The sequence below is a fragment of the Rhinolophus sinicus genome, linkage group LG09 (assembly GCF_036562045.2).
Source record: "Rhinolophus sinicus isolate RSC01 linkage group LG09, ASM3656204v1, whole genome shotgun sequence".
Taxonomy (NCBI): domain Eukaryota; kingdom Metazoa; phylum Chordata; class Mammalia; order Chiroptera; family Rhinolophidae; genus Rhinolophus; species Rhinolophus sinicus.
Genome location: NC_133758.1, coordinates 43,126,298 through 43,147,015, shown reverse-complemented (window position 1 = coordinate 43,147,015; position 20,718 = coordinate 43,126,298). Strand labels below are relative to the sequence as shown.

Below are 20,718 nucleotides of genomic sequence, written 5' to 3'. Positions count from 1 at the left end.
AAAAAAGAAAAGGCTAGCTATTCAGGAAGCACTGATTCAGGTAGAAACCCAAATTGTGTTCTAATTAAGAGACAAAGGCAAGGGCTATTTATGCGAAAGGGAAGGGGAACAATTACATCAATAGAAGGAAGGCATTTCTATTGGTGTAGATAAAGTTACATAGTGATGCTAATTCTAAACAATGTTTTTAATTTTCAGTCCTGTAGTCATCAGTCCAGTAGTCATAATATCTGCTTTCTTGTGAACCTTACAAACAGTTCTTTGTGACACAATGTTGCTTTAGGCCCAATCCAAAAGGTTATTTGGCCCCATTTTGACATTCCAAAGATTTGAGGCATAAGATGTGTAAGGCAGTTCTTCTGGGATGGCAGTTCTGCCTCCATTTTAAAGTGGCTCCGTTTATATTATTTTTTACAAATAGTAGCAAATTATTATTCCCAATTCATAGATAAAGAAACTGACACTAAAAGGAATAACTTGTCAGGTTCACATATCTGATAATTGGAATTTGAACCCGAGCAGAGGTGTTGTTCATCACTATGCTGCACAACCTCAACAAAAGGCACTTGTGTAAATACACATTTAGAACCTATACAGTATGATGTCTTAAAGGAATAGATTTGGTCACATTACTTGTTAATGGTAAAGCTTTGTGATGGTTAATTTTATGTGTCAACCCGCCTAGGTCATGGGATACCAAAACATTTAGTCAAACATTATTATGGGTGAGTCTGTGAGGGTGTTTCTGAATAAGATTAACATTTAAATGAGTAGACTGAGTAAAGCAGATTGCCCTCCCTAATGTGGCTGGGCCTCATCCAATCAGTTGATGGCCTGAATAGAACACAGAAGCTGACCCTTCCCCAAGTGAGGGAGAATTCCTCCTGCCGGACTGCCTTCAAACTGGGACATTGGCTTTCTTCTGTCTTTGAGCTAGAACTGAAACATCAGCTCTTCCTGCTTCTCAGGCCTTCAGACTCAGACTAGAACTACATCATTGGTGCTTCTGAGTCTCTAGTTTGCTGACTCACCCTGCAGATCTTGGGACTTGTCAGCCTCCATAGTTGCATGAGCCAATTCCTTATAATCGATCTCTCTCTCTCTCTCTCTCTCTCTCTCTCTCTCTCTCTCTCCACACACATACACACACACACACACCCTATTGATTCTGTTTCTCTGGAGAACCCTGACTAATACAAGCTTCTTAAGGTCCACCCAAGAAATTTTCCAAAGGCTAAGGAGAATGGAGAAATAATGATTCTGTAATATTTTATAGTTCTCTTTCATATATATATATATGTTCATCTGAATAGGGTAAAAACAAATGGTTCGTTCCAGTCATATACCACTTACTAGTTGTTTGATCTTGAGTAATTCACTTAATCCGTCTAAGACTCATTCATTCATTCATGAAGTCATTCAACAAATACTTACAGAATGCCTTTGCTGTGCCAGGCTCTGAAAGTACTGTGTGAAGCACTGAAAAATATCAGGGTAGATAAGATAAAGTTCCCACCCTTAAAAGTTCAGTAGAGTGACAGCTGGAGGCATTTGATAGAAAAATTCACATTCTCAAGAGTTGTAAATGTTGGATTACCAGGCATCTTTATTTCCTACTCTACCCCAGCACAAACCCTCTACTTCTAGCATCATTTAGCATTCGATCTTCAGGGATATTTTGGGCTCTGAAACTCAGCCTAAGCCATGACCTTCCCTTTGAGAATCTCTTTATGAATTTGTCTTTCCCAATTGTGTCCCACTACATTTTCAAAGCTCTTTTCAACTGCCTCAGCCTACTAAGATCTCCCTCTAATCTAAATTCCCAAAGATTTTATGTTCTATGCTTTTTATTAGCATGTACCAAATATGAGCTGTTATTTATCCTTGTATATAATATTCTAGTTCTTAAGCTTCTAAAAGTAGGATATATTCTTAGATTTCTTTGTTTCACTCAGTACAGTAAGCATTTCTTGAGAAACAATATAATTTTCTACGGTTGGCTCAGAGGAGAAACTGGGAAATCACTTCATTTTGTGACCAAGCATAAATGAATCAGGAGGCTTCCCTAGAATTAAATGACAAACATTTATTCGAGGGTCTTAAGATTTGAAATATGCCAACACTGCCAGGAAATACCCAGAGTGTTCTTAAGAAAAGAGAAAAGTTGATCGTTCTTGTAGTAAAAAGTACATTCTTGAGAAGAATCAATTCTGCATTCTTAGCTTCTGGATTGGTCTGAGATGGTGATATTCCAGATGTCAGGAGCTCTGCATATGTGAACATTCTTTCCTAAGTCTTCAGAGGGTTATCTGTAGAATTTATAAATATCTCCAGGCAATGATGCACAACTGAAAAGTTCAAAAGTTTAAGTATTCAGGCTAATGTAAAATATAATCTATTCCTCATGTTTCAGCCCATTCTAATTTAAGTAATTTTGTAGCTCAGCTATAGAGACTACATTCTGTTTCTTCATTCTTTCCTAGGTTTCAATGTTCTGATTTTCATAAGCTACACAATAAAGAAAATACTTGATAATGGAAACTCCGTGTAAAATATTCTCGGTTTCTGAATGGTGAAATAAAACAAGTTACAAATATAATAATTCATTTATAATGTCATTATGAGAGAGAGGTTGACATTATTTGTTTATAATGTCATTATAAGGAAATTAATCAATATCTATTACTGAGATTAAATATTTTCTGTTCATGACAAGTATCCAAAAGTACTGCATCATGTAATGTGGGTGAAAAAGGGGCCACATACTAAACCTGACAAGCTCTAAGGAAGCCTGCATGGTGGGTCTTACAAACTCAGAGATTCAAAGTAACCACATAGGATAGTCTGAACATAAATATTCCTAATGAAAAGCGAGTCTTGTCTTAGGCCTATAGCTTCCATGACAAAGGTCAGTCTTTGCTTTAAGTGAGCCTGTCTACTGTCTTTTTGCATCTAAGATAACCTACCTTTGAAATCTCAGAGTAATCTCCTGTTCTAGACCCTTCAGGGCACAATTGCCTGCACAGAACAGGAAACCACAGAACTCATTATTATCTTATTCCCCACATACCATTTCTATGTGCTGTAAATGTTAATTATTAACTACCCTATACCCACCAATGTAAAAAAAGTATATGTCTCTCCATTTTACTTTTTATCCAATCCCAGAGATTTTCCCACTTTGCTTTTTCCAACCTTACTCTACCACTGATGGATTTCATGCAACCCTCCTAACTTCTCCTCCTTTTATTCTAATATATAAAATAAGCTGCAAAACTGCCATTCTCCAGAGCATTTTCTCAATTTATTGAGATTTTGTTTCCTGGCAATTGTCATCAGTTTGGCTCAAATAAACTCATAAAAATTCTCTACATTTTTGGATGTTTCTTACATCAACAGTAAGGATTGTAATCTATAATCAATAATTAAATTTTAACTTTTGAAAAATGCCTAAGCCATATACAATTTGCAGTTGAAACTTGTTGATATATGGTTAAAGAACTGAGCTCTCTAAGAAAAAGGACAGGGCTCAGAGTACCTTTTTAATTTATGGAGGCAGAGGAGGAAAGTGATTATGAATCAGAATCAGGTAAAAATTGTGATGCCGCCTGTTATAACTGCATAAACTTGGACACATTAGCCTTGCCAGGTCATCATTTCCTCGTTTTAAAAATTCATAAATTAGAATTTTATTCTCTATCTTTTTATTTGGTATAAATTGAAAAAGATATTCATCACAAAAGAATATTTCTGACTCAGGAGATTTTAACATCATTTATACCTAAATTTATAGGATTGTTGTGAAGGATTAAACTAGTAATTTGCCTGGAACTGAGTAATTGTGAAATAAATGGTACCTGCCTTAGAAAATGGTCGGAAAGCTTGTATGTAGCTAATCACATTAGTAAGTTCTTTTTTTTTTTTTTTTAATTGTCCTTTTCAGGTTAGGATTCTCTCTTTTTTTGTTTTAACAGGACTTTATTGGGGAACAGTGTGTTCTTCCAGGACTTTTTTTTTTCCAAGTCAAGTTGTTGTCGTTTCAATCCAGGTCCAGTTGCCCGTTGCTAGTTGCAGAGGGAACAGACCACCATCCCTTGCGAGAGTCGAACCAGTAACCTTGTGGCTGAGAGGATGCACTCCAACCAACTGAGCCATCTGGGAGCTCAGCGGCTGCTCAGCTCAAGGTGCCGTGTTCAATCTTAGTTGCAGGGGGCGCTGCCCACCATCCTTTGTGGGACTCGAGGAATTGAACTGGCAACCTTGTGGTTGAGAGCCCACTGGCCCATGTGGGAATCGAACCAGCAGTCTTTGAAGTTAGGAGCACGGAGCTCGCCTGAGCCACCGGGCCGGCCCCTTCCAGGACTTTTTTCCTAGTCAAGTTGTTGTCCTTTCAGTCTCAGCTGTGGAGGGCGCAGCTCAGCTCCAGGTCCAGTTACCGTTGCTAGTTGCAGGGGGTACAGCCCACTATCCCCCACATTAGTAAGTTCTTCACACTGGTTCCTCATTAATTCCTACTTGGCTAAAATCTATTAAATGTGTTCTTCCTATGCCTTTAAGAAGTTTATCATCTGATTTTTCCAAGATAGGTTTTATAGATTAGAAGTTCATCTCTCGTTTTATGCTTTCTACAAATGCTTTTATCTTGACATCATTTACATTCTTTGTGGAGATCATTATCTCAAGCACTGTTTCAAGGATAGGATTATAGTTTTAGGGAAAAAAAAAACCTCACTCAACCAGGGGTCTCTATTCCTTTTTAAATTCCACGATGAATTTGCAAAATTCTATCTAAATTGCTACATTGTTCTTGACCCATTAGGCATTACCAGCAGGATTTAAATTTAACAATTCATAGTGAAGCATTCAAAAGGAAATGTGAAACATTTATACGTGACTGTTAAATGTAAAGGAAATACTCAAGATTTGAGCTGAATCAAAGGAAAAGAACAAAAGTCCTTGTGGTTAAACTAAATCTTCTAAATGTTCTGTAATAGTAAAATATAGATTCCAGGACAGATGGAAGTTAAAGAATGGAAATACCTGGGTAGATATATTCCATTTATTTCAAATAATTACAACACTAGAAAACATGCTAAGTACATGTTTCCTGCGTATGGGGTGCATTTGGGGACAAAGCAACACTTCAGAGCCATGCAGTGGGAAAAACTTCCAGGCTTGGCTCAGAGAAACTGGGGCTTATCTCAAACTGGATTTCTCGATACCAAATTATTTTAACTGAGTTTCAGTGTACTCAGATTAAAAAAAAAAAAAAGGGTAGGGTGAGGGTGGAGGAGTGGATAACCTCACAGATTGTGGTGAAGACTAATTTAAATTCATTATTATAGCATATAAACCAGGGCAAGTGCCTGGTAAAGAACAAGCACTCAACAAATTATAGCTCAGAATTTTTACTGCCAAGAGATTAGAAGCTCCTTGAGAAGCAGGGACCATGTCAAAATAATTTTTCTGCTTGTTGAATTAGTGTATGTGCCACAGAATACAGCTATCATCAAAAAGAAAAAGAAAAAAAGATAGAGAGGCAGAGATTTGGGCATTTTTTTGTTGTTGTTTATTTTTAATTGCATTGACTTTAGCCATTCATCTAAATTGTTTCTCATCTCTCGTGTATATTATTATTATTTGTCTTCCTTGGAAGCTAATTAGAACAATTATGATCTGAGGACAAACACTAGACATTTCTGTGGCCAAATTCAAGTGAACTAAAGTTGAAGAAATCTTTACATTAATAGAATGGAGCAAAGGAATTATAGGAGTTTTATTTTTTCTTAAGGGAAGATTCTTTATTGCAGAGAGATCTCTTTCTTTTCTTTTTAAATTAAAAGTTTCTGCCACTCAGCCAAAACCTTGAGACTACAGAGGGCACTGGGAAGAGAGCTGATGATCTAAACTGATATGCTTTACTTTCCCTCACCTACCCCTTTTAATCCTTTCTCAAATATGGTTTATTTCATAACAAGATAATTCTTTTTTTTTTTTTTTAACTAATTGTCACCACCAAATACATGATTTTATAACATCATTAAGTGAAGAAGGGCTATGAGATTGTAGGTTGGTTTAAAACTTTAAAAATTTTATTGGCAGAATTCCAGAGAATAAAATAGTGGTAAAGAGTGATGGCTCTAAAATTAAACTATTTATGTTCAATTTCCAGCTCTACCACTTCTAGCTTTATGTTTTTGTCTCAGTTATTAACCTCTCTTTTCCTTATTTTCTTTGCCTATAAAATGAGAAGGACTGACATAGTTGTACTGCTTCATAGTTTATGGAATAAGTCAATATATAAAGAATTCAGAACAGCCTCTGACAAACGTAAGTGTTCAAAGAATGTTACCTGCAACTATTACAAGATCAAATGGAGATTTTGCTACTACCAAATTAAATAGTGTAAACTGACAGAATTTTATAAAAGAAGGAACATTACAAATCAGGTAATACCGTAGGGTTTCAAACTTTTTATTGTAGCACACAATGAAAAAAATATATTTTACATCATGACTCAGATGTACACATATATAAGGGAAACAAGAGTTTGGCAAAATAATACTTATTATATGCAATACACTCTAATATTTCTTTGTTTCATTTTTTAAAAAGATGATGGTTGCCATTCACTAAATTGATTTTGCCACACCGTAAGGAATTGCAATCCACAGTTTAAAAAACATTGATATAACAAAATCACTTTACAGTAGAGAAAACTAACATCTAAGAAATGGGAAACTTACTTAAAATTACATTGCTAGAAAATGTGGTGTACCACATTAATAGAATGAAGGGTAAAATTATACAATCCTCTCCATGAGTGCAGAGAAGCACTTGACAAAGTTCAACACTCTTAAATGATAAAAGTGCTCAACAAATTAAGTATAGAAGGAATAATAAAGGCTATGTATGACCTACCCACAGCTAACATCATACTTAATTGTGAAGAGCTGAAAGCTTTTCCTTTAAAATCAAGGACAAGACAAGAGTGCCTACTCACAACTCATATTCAGCACAGTACTAAAAGTCCTAGTCAGAGCAATTTGGCAAGAAAATGAAATAAAAGCCATCCAAATCAGAAAGGAAGAAGTAAAATTGTCTTCCTTTGTAGATGACATGATCTTATACATAGAAAACCCTAAAGACACCACCAAAAAACTGTTAGAAATAATAAATGAATTCCGTTAAGTTGCAGGATTTAAAAAAATAATCAACATAGACATTAGTTGCATTTCTACATACTAAGAACAAAATATCTGAAAGAGAAATAAAGAAAACAATCCCATTTAAAAAGCATAAATAAACAATTAAATATTTAGGAATAAATTTAACCAAGGAGATGAAACATCTGTACACTGAAAACTATAAGGCATTGATGAAAGAAATTAAAGAAGATACAAATAAATGGAAAAATATTTTATGTTCATAGATCAGAAGAATTAATATAATTACAGCGTCCACAGTATCAACTACAATGCCCTCTGTAGAGTCAATGAAATCACTATCAACATTTCAATGGCATTTTTCACAGAAATAGAAAAAACAGTTGTAAAATTTGTATGGAACCACATAGCCAAAACAATCTTGAGAAAAAAGAACAAAGCTGGAGGTATTATACTTCTTTATTTCAAACTATACCACAAAATTATAGTGATCAAAACAGTATGGTACTGGCATAAAAACAGACACACAGACCAATGGAATAGAATAAATAGCCCAAAAATAAACTCATGCATATACAGTCAACTAATATTTGAGCCAAGAATATTCAATAAAGAGAAGACAATTTTTTAAATAAATACTCTTGAGAAAACTGGATATTCACATGCAAAAGAATGAAATTGGACTCCTATCTTATACCACTTGCAAAAGATAACTTGAAGTGGAATAAAGACTTAAATATTAGACCTGAAAGCATAAAACTCCTAGAAAAAGCTCCTTGACATTTGCAATCATATCTGAATATGACACCAAAGCAAAGGCAACAAAAGTAAAAATAAACAAGTGGGACTAAATCAAACTAAAAAGTTTCTGCACAGCAATAGAAACAATTAATCAAACGAAGAGACAGCCTATGGAATAAGAGAAAATATTTGCAAACTGTATATCATATAAGTTAATATCCAAAATATATAAAGATCTCAAACAACTCAATAGCAAAATAATAATAATAAAAATTTGACTAAAAATGGGCCAAGGAAAAGATTAGACATGTTTCCAAAGAAGACATACAGATGACCAACAGATACCTGAAAAGATGCTCAATATCACTAATCATCACGGGAAAGAAAATCGAAACCACAATGACATAGTACCTCACACCTATTAGAATGGCTATCATCAAGAAGACAGGAGATAAATGTTGGCAAGGATGTGGAGAAAAGGGAATTCTTGTGCACTGTTAGTGGGAATGTAAAATTGGTACAGTCATTATGGAAAGCAGTATAGAGGTTCCCCAGAAAATTAAAAATAGGGCTACCATATAATCCAGCAATCCCACTGGGTATACATTGGAAGGAAATGAAATTATTCTCTCAAAGAGTTATCTGTACCTTTATATTCATTACATTGTTATTCCCAACAGCCAAAACATGGAAACAACCCAAGTGTCCATTGACAGATGAATGGATAAAGGAAATGTGGACAACCAAGATGGTGCCATAGGTAAACACTGTGCTTACTATCTCTCACCACCACATCAAAATTACAACTAATCTACAAAACACCATTATCGAGAATGGCCTAAAATCAAGCTGAATTGAAGCCTTTCAACTAAGGATGCACAGGAGAAGCCACCTCCAGACTGGTAGGAAGGTCAGAGATGCAGAATGGGCTGGTCTCACACCCACATGTGACCATTAAAGATCAGGAGGGCTATTTCAGCTGTGGGGGTCCCCCCAACCCCAGAGAAGCAAGAGATCCCAGCCCCAGTCCAGGGTTCCAGTGCTGGGGAGAGAAGTTCCCATAATTCCCGGTTGTGAAAACCAGCAAAGATTGTGACTGAGTGAGACTGAATATGGCTACACTCAGGCGCTCCTCTTAAAGGGACTGTGCACAGACTTCTCCACCAATGGAATCACTTGCTCTGAGCTCTGCACTGGGGCAGCAGCTGGCAAGGCGCAGGGACAAACAGTGGGGAATTGAGTTGTCTGGCTTGGGACAGGCCATGGAGAGGGGGCTTTCTCCTGGACGGGGTAGCTGGTGAAGGCCATTGTTTCTTTGTTGAGCCCTCCCCCTTCCTGGCATGCGGATGCAGGCAGCTGCCATATTTGAGTCTCCACTGTTGGTACGCCCTGGCGATTGGAGACCGGCCCCGCCCAACTTTTGGGCACACCCAGGCCACTTTCAGTGGCTTTTTCATGCAGACCACTTGCCTTGGCTCAAGCTGCACTTTCTTAGGGTCTCTCAAAAGTTCACAGAACCCAGACAAGCAGCATTCTGGCTTGAACATGTCCTCTACGTCTGACTGAGCAGCCCTAAGCCAACACTAGTGGCAGCCGGCCTTGGTTTGCGGTTTGGCCTCTCAAGGTGCTTCCAAGCACAGCATGGGCAACAGTCATCTGCGGATTTCTTTGTGGCTACTGCTGGGTGGTCCCAGGTGGGGCACAGGCTGTGGCTGAACTTGACCTACAGCAGATCCCCTCCAAGGAGGTCCTGGGGCTGGTGCCCCCAGTGGCCAGCTTCAAAATGAGCTGGAGCATCACCTAGCCACCTCCAAGTACAATACACCCACGGGGCGGATTGGGCAGACACCAGAGTCCTGCTGAGGCAGTTCCTGCTCTGTAGGATCAGCCCCTGCACAACAGCTCTTCCACTGTAGTTGAGGCCAGTCCTCACAACAAGTGAGCCCAAGGGTGAGTCCCTCACAGTGATGTATAATTATCAACCAAGGCTCAACTACAAGAGGAGGGCACACACAACACACACAAGGGACACACTTGAAGTGCATGGTTCAGGTGACCAGGAAGACTGTGCCACTGAGCTTCACAGCACACCTACTACATAAGGCTACTCTACTAAGACTGGAAGACATAGCACCCCTACGTAATACATAGAAACAAACACAGGGAGGCAGCCAAAATGGGGAGACAAAGAAACCTGTCCCAAGTAAAAGAACAGAACAAACCTCCAGAAAAAGAACTAAGTGAAATGGAGATAAGCAATCTATCAGATGCAAGTTCCAAACACTGGTTATAAGAATGCTCAATGATCTCAGGGAGAACTTCAACAGAGAGACAGGAAGCATAAAAATGGAGATGGAAACCATGAAAAAAAAAAAAAAACAGTCAGAAATAAAGGACACAATAACAAAAATTAAGAATGTATTACAGGGAATCAACAAATTAGATGAAGCAGAGGATCAAACCAGTGATGTAGAAGAAAAGGTAGCAGAAAACACCCAACCAAAACAGCAAAAAGGAAAAAGAATCCAAAAATTGAGGAGAGTTTAAGGGGCTTCAGGGACAATATCAAGTGTAACAACATTTGCATTAGAGGGGTACCAGAAGGAGAAGAGAGAGAGCAAGGAATTGAAAACCTATTTGAAGAAATAATGACAGAAAACTTCCCTAACCTAGTGAAGGAAATAGACATACAAGTTCAGAAAGCACAGAGAGTCCCAAAACAAGATAAACCCAAAGAGGCCAGCACCAAGACACATCATAATGAAAATGCCAAAGGTTAAAAATAAAGAGAAACTTAAAAGCAGCAAGAAAAAAGCAGTTAGTTACCTTCAAGGGAGCCTCCATAAGACTGGCAGCTGATTTCTCAGCAGAAACTTTGCAGGCAAGAAGGGGGTGGCAGGAAATATTCCAAGTGATGAAAAGCAATGACATATAACCAATATTGCTCTACCCAGCAAGGCTGTCATTTAGAATTGAAGGAGAGATAAGGAGCTTCCCAGACAAGAAAAAGCTGAAGGAGTTCATCACCACCAAACAAATATTAGAAGGAACTTCTTTAAGATGGGAGGGGCGTTAAGGATGGGTGAAAGGGGAAGGGATTATGAAGTATAAATTGGTTGTTACACAGCAGTCATGGGGATGTAGGGTATAGCATAAGAAATATAGTCAACAATATTGTAATAACTAGGTATGGTGCCAGATAGGTACTAGATCTATCAGGGTGATAGATGGGAATGGGCTTGGGGTCAGGGTGAAAAAGGTGAAGGCATTAAGAATTACAAATTTGTAGTTAATACAATATGGGGAATATAATCAACAATGTTGTAAAGGTCTTGTAAGATACCAGATGGGCATGGGATTTATCAGGGGGATCACTACATAGACTGTGTAGATGCCCAACCAATGCGCTATACACCTGAAGCTGAAGTATAATAATATTGAATGTCAACTATAATTAAATATATAGGTATATATAGTCACGGGATGTGGATTACAACATAGGGAAGATAATCAATGGTATAGTAACAGCTATATAAGATGTCAGAGGGGTAGTAACTTGGAGGGCGTTATCACTTTATGAGGGGTTTAAATGTCTAACTATTACATTGCTTTGTACACCTGAAACTAATAAAAACATTTTTTGTAAATGTGGTGTATATATACAATGGAATATTGTACCTCCACAAAAAGGACTGAAATCTTGCTATTTGCCACAACATGGATGGACCATGAGGGTATTATACTAAGTGAAATAAGTCAGGCAGAGAAAGACAAATACTGTATGATGTCACTTATATGTGGAATCTAAAAAAAGAAGTCCAACTCATAGAAATAGAGAATAGAATGGTGATTGCCAGGGGCTGGAAGGTAGGACAAATGAGATGCTGGTCAAAAGGTATTAAGTTCCAATCATAAGATGAATACATATGTTCTGAGGATCTAATATTAAGCGTAGTTTATGATGTTGTATTATATACTTGAAAATTGCTAAGAGAGTAGATCTTAAATGTTCTCATCACACACAAAATAATTGTAATTATGTGAGGTGATGGATATGCTAACTAACCCTATTGTGGTAATCATTTCACAATATATACATGTATCAAATCATCAGCTTTAACTTACACAATTTTATATGTCAATTATATCTCAATGAAGCTGGAAAGAAAAAGATTACATAGCTACATAAGGGAATAAAATCGTGGGACCAGAATTTTCTTTTAATCGTGATATAGTTTACATACCATAAAATTCACCCTTCAAAGTGTACAATTCAGTGGTTTTTAGTATACTCACAAAGTGGCGCAACCATCACCGCTATCTAATTCCAGAATACTTTCATCACCCCAAAAAGAAACCCCATACCCACTAGCAGTAGGGTCAGAGTTAATATTTACTCCCAATCCAAAGATCTCTCCACTGTCATAGTTTTACATGGATTTTCAATCTGTTTATCTTAAGTAAAGTGTACTAAGTGTTTATATGTCTAAATAATCAATTATCAAACACTTGCTAGTACTTTGCATAACTTTGTGCTGTTAACCATCTCAAGATTTTTTACAAATTTCTGTATACTTTGTTTTTTTAAGTATCTACCAGATTCTTGAGGGTACATGGCAAACACTTAGGAACAGATCTTATGTACTCTAAACAGACTCAGGAAAACTTTGTTCTTTTGTTCTTTGGATGTGTAGCTCATCATCTCCATGGAAATGAGACTAGTAATTTTCACAGAGACTGTGAGACTTTAGAAAAAAAATAAAAGAAAACATATATATATATATATATAATTTCAAATATTTTATTGGGGAAGGGAAACAGGACTTTATTGGGTAACAGTGTGTTTTTCCCAGGACCCATCAGCTCCAAGTCAAATTGTTGTCCTTTCAATCTTAGTTGTGGAGGGCACAGCTCAGCTCCAAGTCCAGTCGCTGTTGTTCAACTCCGGGAGCAACGTTGAGGTTGAGAGCACGCGTTCTAACCAACTGAGTCACCTGTCCGCCCCAGAAAAAAAATCTTAAAGAAGTTATTTATTCTGAAGCCTTTTACAAAAGGAAAACTTTTTTTTTTTTAATTTCAAGGCTTTCAAAGAAAATCCACAACTAGACAATAGGTCCTTAAGATGTCTAAGGAGAACCTAAATATTTTCGTGAACAGGAGTTCAAATTAATTTTAAAAGTTTGTCACCATAACATAAACCAAAATTTCCAGTCTATGGTTTTCAAAATATCCATTCCTTGGTCTCTAGCTTTGTCTCTATTTTAACTTGTTGGAATTAATTTTACATAAAATAAACATAAGTGCCAATTTTTTTAAATTTTATGCCAAAATTACCAGGTCTCCAAAAGGAAAATCTCTTCTTTAAAGTTAGTCACATTTGGATTACTTAACTAGCATCCTCTAAAGTGTGAGTCATTGTATACACCTTGATTCTTCAGTGCATGGTTGTTGATTCTTTAGTAAACATGGTTTCGAGTATTTATAAGGGAATAGGCCCATGCTAATCAATGACCAGAACTCAGGACTCAAATCACTTGAAATGGTTATAGACTAGTTAACCAATGAAAGAAATGAAAATGATGATAATGACAATTAAGCTAAAAGATAATTAAAAAAAATAGTAGATAGCTTTTTTAAGTAAAAACAAAAAGAAAAAAAATTAAGTATAAACTGTAATAATTGATTGTATTAGTTTCTAATTTAAATTTCCAGAAGAAAAACTATATATTTATATTCTAACATTAATTTGGTAAGATATGAATTCCTTTTCTCTGAAAATAAAATCCCAATAAAATCTTTGAAAATGTATTTTACATTCCTTGTATTTTAAAACAAAGAAAGTGTCCTGCCATTAATTTTGTTTTCCAGTTAATAAAGTCATATCCCTTTCAATACAATAAAAACTAAAATATACATAATCAGGTGATATTTTGTTTTATGAATGAATAAATAAGCTGATTTAAAAAATATAAATAACCTTACCTAGTGTTAGGTTATTATTAACTGTTTAATGAATCTAATCACTGATTAATGTTACCATGGAAGGCTTGATTACAGTTACCTGGCCATGGCAGGTTAAAATATAAACCTTAACATTGACTTAATCTAGATATGTTGTATTTGGCAAGGTAAGTATTTATGCTGCACATATAATTATTTCTCAGATATTTGGTTCTTTAAAGACCATGGTTTAGGGAAGGTGGTATCATTGGAAGACTGACTTGATAGATGTCAAGTTTTATATTTAATACCTGCTGTTTTTTCTGAATTGAATTCATTCTTTTTAGTCTAGTCTCATGCATCTTTTTAAGTTTGCTGCAACCCTTTCTTAGGGAATATAAATTATAAAATAAAGAATTTTCTATACATTTGTAGAATTCCACATTTCTTGTTTATATATTGCTGATGATACAATTTATCAATTGCAATTATTCCAGAATTTGGACAAATAAATGCTATTTTACATGGCCACTAAAATAATATTTAAAAATAATTTTTTTTCTGCCATCACAATGACTTTCAGTACTTAACCTCTCCAAGCCCTGAGGAATCCAATCTGTAAATGCGGATAATCTCACCAATCCCAGGGTAATTATGAGGATTCGATGAATGATGTAGGTAAAGCATTTGGGACATAGTGAGGACTCAAGAAGGGGCAGCCATTGTTGTTATCAATCGTAGTATCTATACTGCCAGTCTCATTAATTCATTCAGACAACCTAAAACGTTTTGTCAAAGCATGGATCTTATGTTAGATATCTGTTGGATATGCTATTCCCTTATAAAGAAGAAAAATTAGGTAGCTACTTCAAGCAATCAAAAGATCTGTTTATATACAAGTCAAAGAAGCATAGATATACTTTGCTAAAGGATTAAATGCATTATGGTTTACATCACATAATAAGATCTGGTCAGATTTTAATTTGTTCAGACACAAATGTGAAAAATAATGGATCTATACTACCGAAAATATAAAAAGAAGGTTTAGCTTTAAAAAAGAGAATAAAACAGGTTTTCAAAAGCATACATTTATTCTAAACACATTTCTTTAATCCCCAGCCACAATGTTAGCTTGCAAAATATCTACTAATAAAAAGTTCTTTAATACCAACTGTTTGTTTCACGATCTGATGTCAGTTCTAAACCTTTGATGTAGGTAAACATTCTAACTTTAACTTTTTGCCTTCAAGCAAAGTTATGTTCTACTTTTCATAACCCAGTTGTAAAGATTTCCAGGAAGTAGCAATCTGGTAGCAATTTTAGTGGTGCTTAAACTCAATGTCAGAGATGCTGACATATTATGACCGCATATCAGTTTAATATATCAGAAAAGTAAAGGCCAAACACTTGGTAATGGCTACAGGAATTGCAAATATATGTTTTGGGTGAAAACTACAAGGTTATAGGGCTGAGGTACCAAGTGGGTTTCAACATCTAACACCAATTTTAGATGGCTGTTGCCTGAATCATTGTTAAGAATTTTAAGGATTAAGTTAGTGCTCTGGGAGAAAGTGTGCTACGCTGTGGTCTAAAAACAATGACTTCCCTGAGAAGGCATGAGGGACTGATTGGCCAGCTCTGTTCTAGGTTCAGGGTCTTACCTATGGCTCAAGGCAACTGGAGTTCCAGTATTGGGGTCCTACCATCTTGTATCACCGCTTCTTGCTGTGCATTGTTTCATCCTCTCTCTGAAAAATGCTCCCCCGCCCCCCGATCCCATACCCACCCCCACTCTGTGCACGAGGCAGGAGTTGCTGCCTTCACATCACCTGCGTTTACTGTAAGCAGTGCAGGTAAGTAGTAGAGACTAAGTAGGGTTCTCATTGTAAACAACAGAGTCTCTACTCAATTCAATCTGAAATAGAATTTAATGGACGAAGTTCAGAGAATGGACAGGAAGATTGGTGGAGCAGGCTCAGGCAAGAACCAAGGAAGGCTAGGCAAAGTCTGGGTTCTGCCACAGGGATGGTAGGCTTAGATGCAGGCACCATCAACATGGAACTGTTGTTGCCTACTCCTACTGGACTGCCTTACTCTGGACACTCACTTTCTGCCATTGGCCTTTCAACTCTACCACAGCCACCATGAATAATCTCCAAGTCACCTTTGTGTCACTCCCTCAAAATTCAAAATTCCTGGGCGTGTCAGTACTCAGACCATAGGGCTACAATCGAGCAATTGGTCGAGGATCGATTCTCAGAGAAGAAGAACTTGGGTTAAACAGACATCCTCAAAAGGTGTCCACTGCATGCTATATTCTGCTAGGTGAAGGGCATGCAAGAAGATGCCCAGTACCATCCAGCTTAGGAACTGCTGTCCCAGAAGAGTGAGGAACCAAGTTGAGAGCATGAAAGTTTGAAGTTATGGGTAAGGCCACCCAGGGGTAGGTAAATAGGCACCAGGAAGAACTGAAACCAGGGACTTTACTAGATATAACAGGCATGGGACCAAATTGTGGGGAAATCAGCAAGAACTGAAGTCAGAAGTGAACCAAGAGATGACCCAAAAGTAGATTCCAATAGCAAAAACTAGACATCCAAAAACTAGCCCTGGAGCTAGGGAGGCACACCAGGCACAGGTGGACTTCTAAGATTGTAGACCAGGTAGCCATGTAGGAGCTAGAAGCTAGAAGCTAGAGAGTGTAACAAAACAGCAAAAACATGGGTAGGAATTGCTCAAGTTCATGTAAGATTGACATTTGTTACATCTATTCATTGTAGGATGTGTCCTTATACATCCAATGAATTAGATGTCTTAGACAGTCCTTGCTGGGTTGAGGGGAGTAAAATCTGTAATACACAATGACCAGCCCTTGAAGCAATGAAGGCATCAGGAAAATTCAGAAATTGATGGGTTGCTGCACCTCTCCACTAACCTGAGCACAATGAGCCTAATGGTCAAGGATGAATACTTTCCTTTTGCCTGATCCTCCAAATCTTTGCTTAGAGGGGCCCTCATATTCTTCTCATATTTTTCCTAAGTGGGCCTATGAGCAGTTTAGCCTGGTGGAGGAGGCAAGGCTATGGTGGTGCAGATAACGTTAGGCACTGAGTGGAGTGAAAAGATCCAAGCTTTGAGCCATTAGCACAAGTCCAATGGAAGGCATGTTGGGGGTGGGGTGGGGTGGGGCAGTGGGATGGTTATTAGAGAGCAGAAACCAGTGCATGCACCCTATGTAAGACTGCAGGCTTTCTGCTTTTCAGGAAGAGAAAACCATCATCACAGCCTTAGTGAGAGAAGCAGCAGCAGCAGATTACTGACAGTAGGTAGTTTATCCCAAACACAATAATTTCCTGGCAAAATCACATGTTCCAGGGTGAGAGCAAGTATGCCCCCAATTTTTTAAACTTTCAAGAAATTGTAACCATTAATAAACTTAAATACATGATGATGGATTTCACTTTTGTAGGGACTTAACGTATTTCATTCATTGTTTGTTTCAAGCTTTCCTCTAGCTTTTTCATCCAGAAGAATCTCCCATGGATCCAAGACTTAGGTCCCTTATCACTCTTTAACACATAAAATCCCAAACCTCTATGCTGTGTGCGAGGGAAAAGGATGTGCTTTTTTTATATGGTTCATTAATGAACAGATTTTTACTTAAAAGCAATTTCTATTCTACCAAATTCAGTGAGACTTTAAAGATTCTCTCCCTCTCTCTTGCTCTCGCTCTCACTCTCTGCTTTATGGTCTTTTAAATATTCCTGGAAATAAGTGAGCCATTGAGTCTAAGATTGAAAAGTCTCCAGGTTATTTACAGACTTAAGCTTGGGATTGTATGATGAATATTCCAAAAAAGAAAACAGACAACGAGGTAATAAAAAGAATCAAAATGAGGGTGGAGAGAAGAAAACTCAGTAAGTTAATACAACCTATAACATGTATGACAGATTTTGACACCCTCTCCCATCTTTAAAAACTACATACAGAACATCTTCAAAGCCACTTTACCCTTTAAACTGGGTAAACTAACATTTGAGAGTTGATTTTTTGAGGTTGAGAGTTTAGAACAACAAAAATATTAATTTAGAAGTTTAGAAACAGCCCAAGGAACTTATTTTCTAGTTTAAAAAAAGCTGAACACAAATCTACATGAAAATTTTAATGCCTACAATAAAGTCAATGGCAAATGAAGTTTCAGTAGCTCAATCAAATAAAGCACTGTTCCCTGTCACGGGTACCTTTCTGTTAACGTGAATGCCTATGCCAACCTTCCGTTCATTTGGTGAGCTGAAGAAAAACATTGTTTAAACCCTTATATGCATTTCCTGAGTTCCTAGAATACCAGAATACTGACACGATTGTACTATTTCATATCTGTGGAAGATGATTGAATTTCGCTAAAAACCACAAAGAAAACCAACAGTCCCACACTAATAGTTGATAGCCACACCAAAGAGGAAATACAGAGGAAGTTAATCTAAGAGTGTGACAGGGCAGAAGTGATTTCAGCAGAAAAGCCTCAATATTCAGCCCGTTTGACTAACACTCATCTTTATCCCAGTCCCCTCTGGACCTGCTCTCTTCTGCAGCGACTGGCTACAAGGCAAATAGGAACGGTGCTTGGGTTCAGATCAGCAGGATTCTAGTTGTGGCTGCGCCACTTTCAGGGTCGCAGCCTCAGTTTCCATAGCTGTCAAATAGAATAATACTTGTCTCAGGTCCCTCCCTGGGATGTTGCCAGGGTCGTGTAAAAATACTCTGTCCCAAGATAAGCCAAAGCCACCATCATTGGGAGAGTCGCCAACAAAACTCGGCTTCCCTCTACAGACAAGGCTGGTTCGACCTACAGTCAACAGGAAGCTCCTGGGCTGGGACAGACTCGGAAGGAGGCCAGACGCGAGCGTTTTTGGACGGCTATCAGGCTTGTGATGAGGGTGTTAGTAACGCACCCCTGGCTCATGCAGCTGGGCTGAGGTTTTACTATCAACGACAATGGGTGAGGAAGCATAGTACTGAGAAGCAGCCAACCAAAATAACTCAACCCTGTCCTCCCCCACAAAAACAAACAAAGCCACAAAGCCCTCCGCACTACAGAGAGCCGGTGGAAGGGAAAGGATAAAGGCGTAGGGGGCGGAATCTGCGCCCCCAGCTTCATCTCCTGCCGCAGCCGGGTCGGCGGCTGCAGGGTCCGCAGGGTGAGGAGGGGCGCTGTGGGCCGGCTCTCCGCGTGCAGTAGAGCCTTCTCTTCACGCCCCCTCAGCCTACGCCGCCTCGGGAATCCGCCCCGGACCCCGCCGCCATGTTGGGTCGGGATAAGTGCCTCGAACTTGCGAGCTAGGGGGACCGCGACAGGGGTGGTCCGCAGCCCCGGGCGGCGCGCGCCGGCGCAGGAAAGCTGGGGGCTCTCGAGCCCGGGTGGGCGCGGCGCTGGTTCCGGTGAGCCGGCTGGCAGCGCGCGCAGGTAGCCGCAGCCCCCGCCCCCGCCCCCGCCCCCGCGTGGAGGGGCGGAGCCACGAGTGAGGGCGGGCGCGAAGCGGTGGGGAGGTGCGGAGTGAGGCCGAGGGGTGGGGGAGCCCGGGAATTCCCTCCTCCTGAAGTAACGAGTTAGGGGCCGGCTGTACAGTCGTCGCTGGCGCGGGGCTCCCGGGACGAGGAGGTGGAAGGAGGGAGAGGGCCCTGAGGGCCTCGCCTCCGCCCCCCACCACCCCGAGCCGCAGCAGCAGCGACCCATGTGAGCGCGACTCGAGGGCAGGTACGGACCCCGCGGCACACCGCGAGCGGAGGCGGCCGACCCCGGCGGGGCAGCGCTAGGCCCAGGCGCCCGCCCGCCCCTGGAGGCGCCGCCGCTCCCCGCCCCCGCCGGCTCCGAGTCGGGAAGTTGGGGAAAAAGTTCTCCCATCCCCCGGCCCGGCTTGTCGGGCGGGCGTGTCTTCTTCCCGGCGCTACCTGCTCGCCCCCTGACTCGGTCTCCGCCCCGTCGAGTCCTTCCCGGTCCCGCCCAAGTCCGACTTAAGGTACTAGGATCGTTGGGACACCCCCCCACCCCACCCGCGCCCGTAAGGTCTTGTGGGCCACCTGGCGAGGCGGGGACGAGGTTTATTTTGGCTCGTTCCCCGAAGTAAAAGGCGAGGGCAGCGTTCCCTTTCTGTCCCATAGATTGGGGGTCAGTGTGTTGACTTGCGGCGGTTGTCTGCTGTGCGGGGAGAGCGACCGGGGTGTGTGTGTGGGACGAGTGGGTGAGCCTCACGCTTCACTTGGTTTGATTGAAAACCACAACATGTTCAAGTTTTCCTTTGTTTTGTGTTGGGGGTTGGGAAATATGCATTCACCATCCACTTTTACAGTATTATGCCACTGCCTCCCAATGGGTTCGGTTCTCTGTCCACTTGTATTACAGAAAATTTTGTTTTAAAATGTGTTTTTATACTTGATAATTGCTTCCAGCTTTGCTTTATGGGACAGCGTTGTTTTAAGAAGCTCTTCGAAAATCAAGTCCGATGTAGGAACTACTTTGATTTTGTATTGTAGTGAGTGGGATTGGTTCGGATTTGGTTGAATTATTTTCTGCGTAATTAATTGAAAAAGGCATGGAATAACACTCTAACAATTTATAAATTATTAAGGTAGAGAAATGAGAAGTCTCTAGTGGAATCACAACTTTATGTCCACGCCAGTTATGTATATATGTTACATTGGTGTGTGTTTTCACATTGATGATTTCACATGTGCTGCATATGATTGTAGTATATTCGTGTATTATAATTGTAGGATTACAGTGTCAAAGGTAGCTTGGTAGTTCTCAGTATATTTAAACCATCTTGTTAAATTGCTGAAGTTAAGTTACACATTGAGGAAAATATTACTAAAC

The 20,718-nt window shown here is 39.3% G+C and overlaps 1 protein-coding gene across 5 annotated transcripts in view; it reads left to right on the top strand.

Moving 5' to 3' along the window:
- The first annotated feature begins 19,025 nt into the window (after positions 1-19,025).
- Positions 19,026-20,718, top strand: part of YES1 (YES proto-oncogene 1, Src family tyrosine kinase) — a 73,377-nt gene continuing 71,684 nt past the window's right edge. The window contains exon 1 of one of the 5 annotated variants that reach the window (XM_074340257.1): positions 19,026-19,045. The gene's annotated coding sequence lies outside the window, so the exon portion shown is untranslated. Of the gene's footprint in view, positions 19,046-19,110; positions 19,312-19,380; positions 19,865-20,718 lie in introns of those variants that run through there. The other 4 variants (XM_019741267.2, XM_019741265.2, XM_074340256.1 and 1 more) reach the window with 4 other exon arrangements.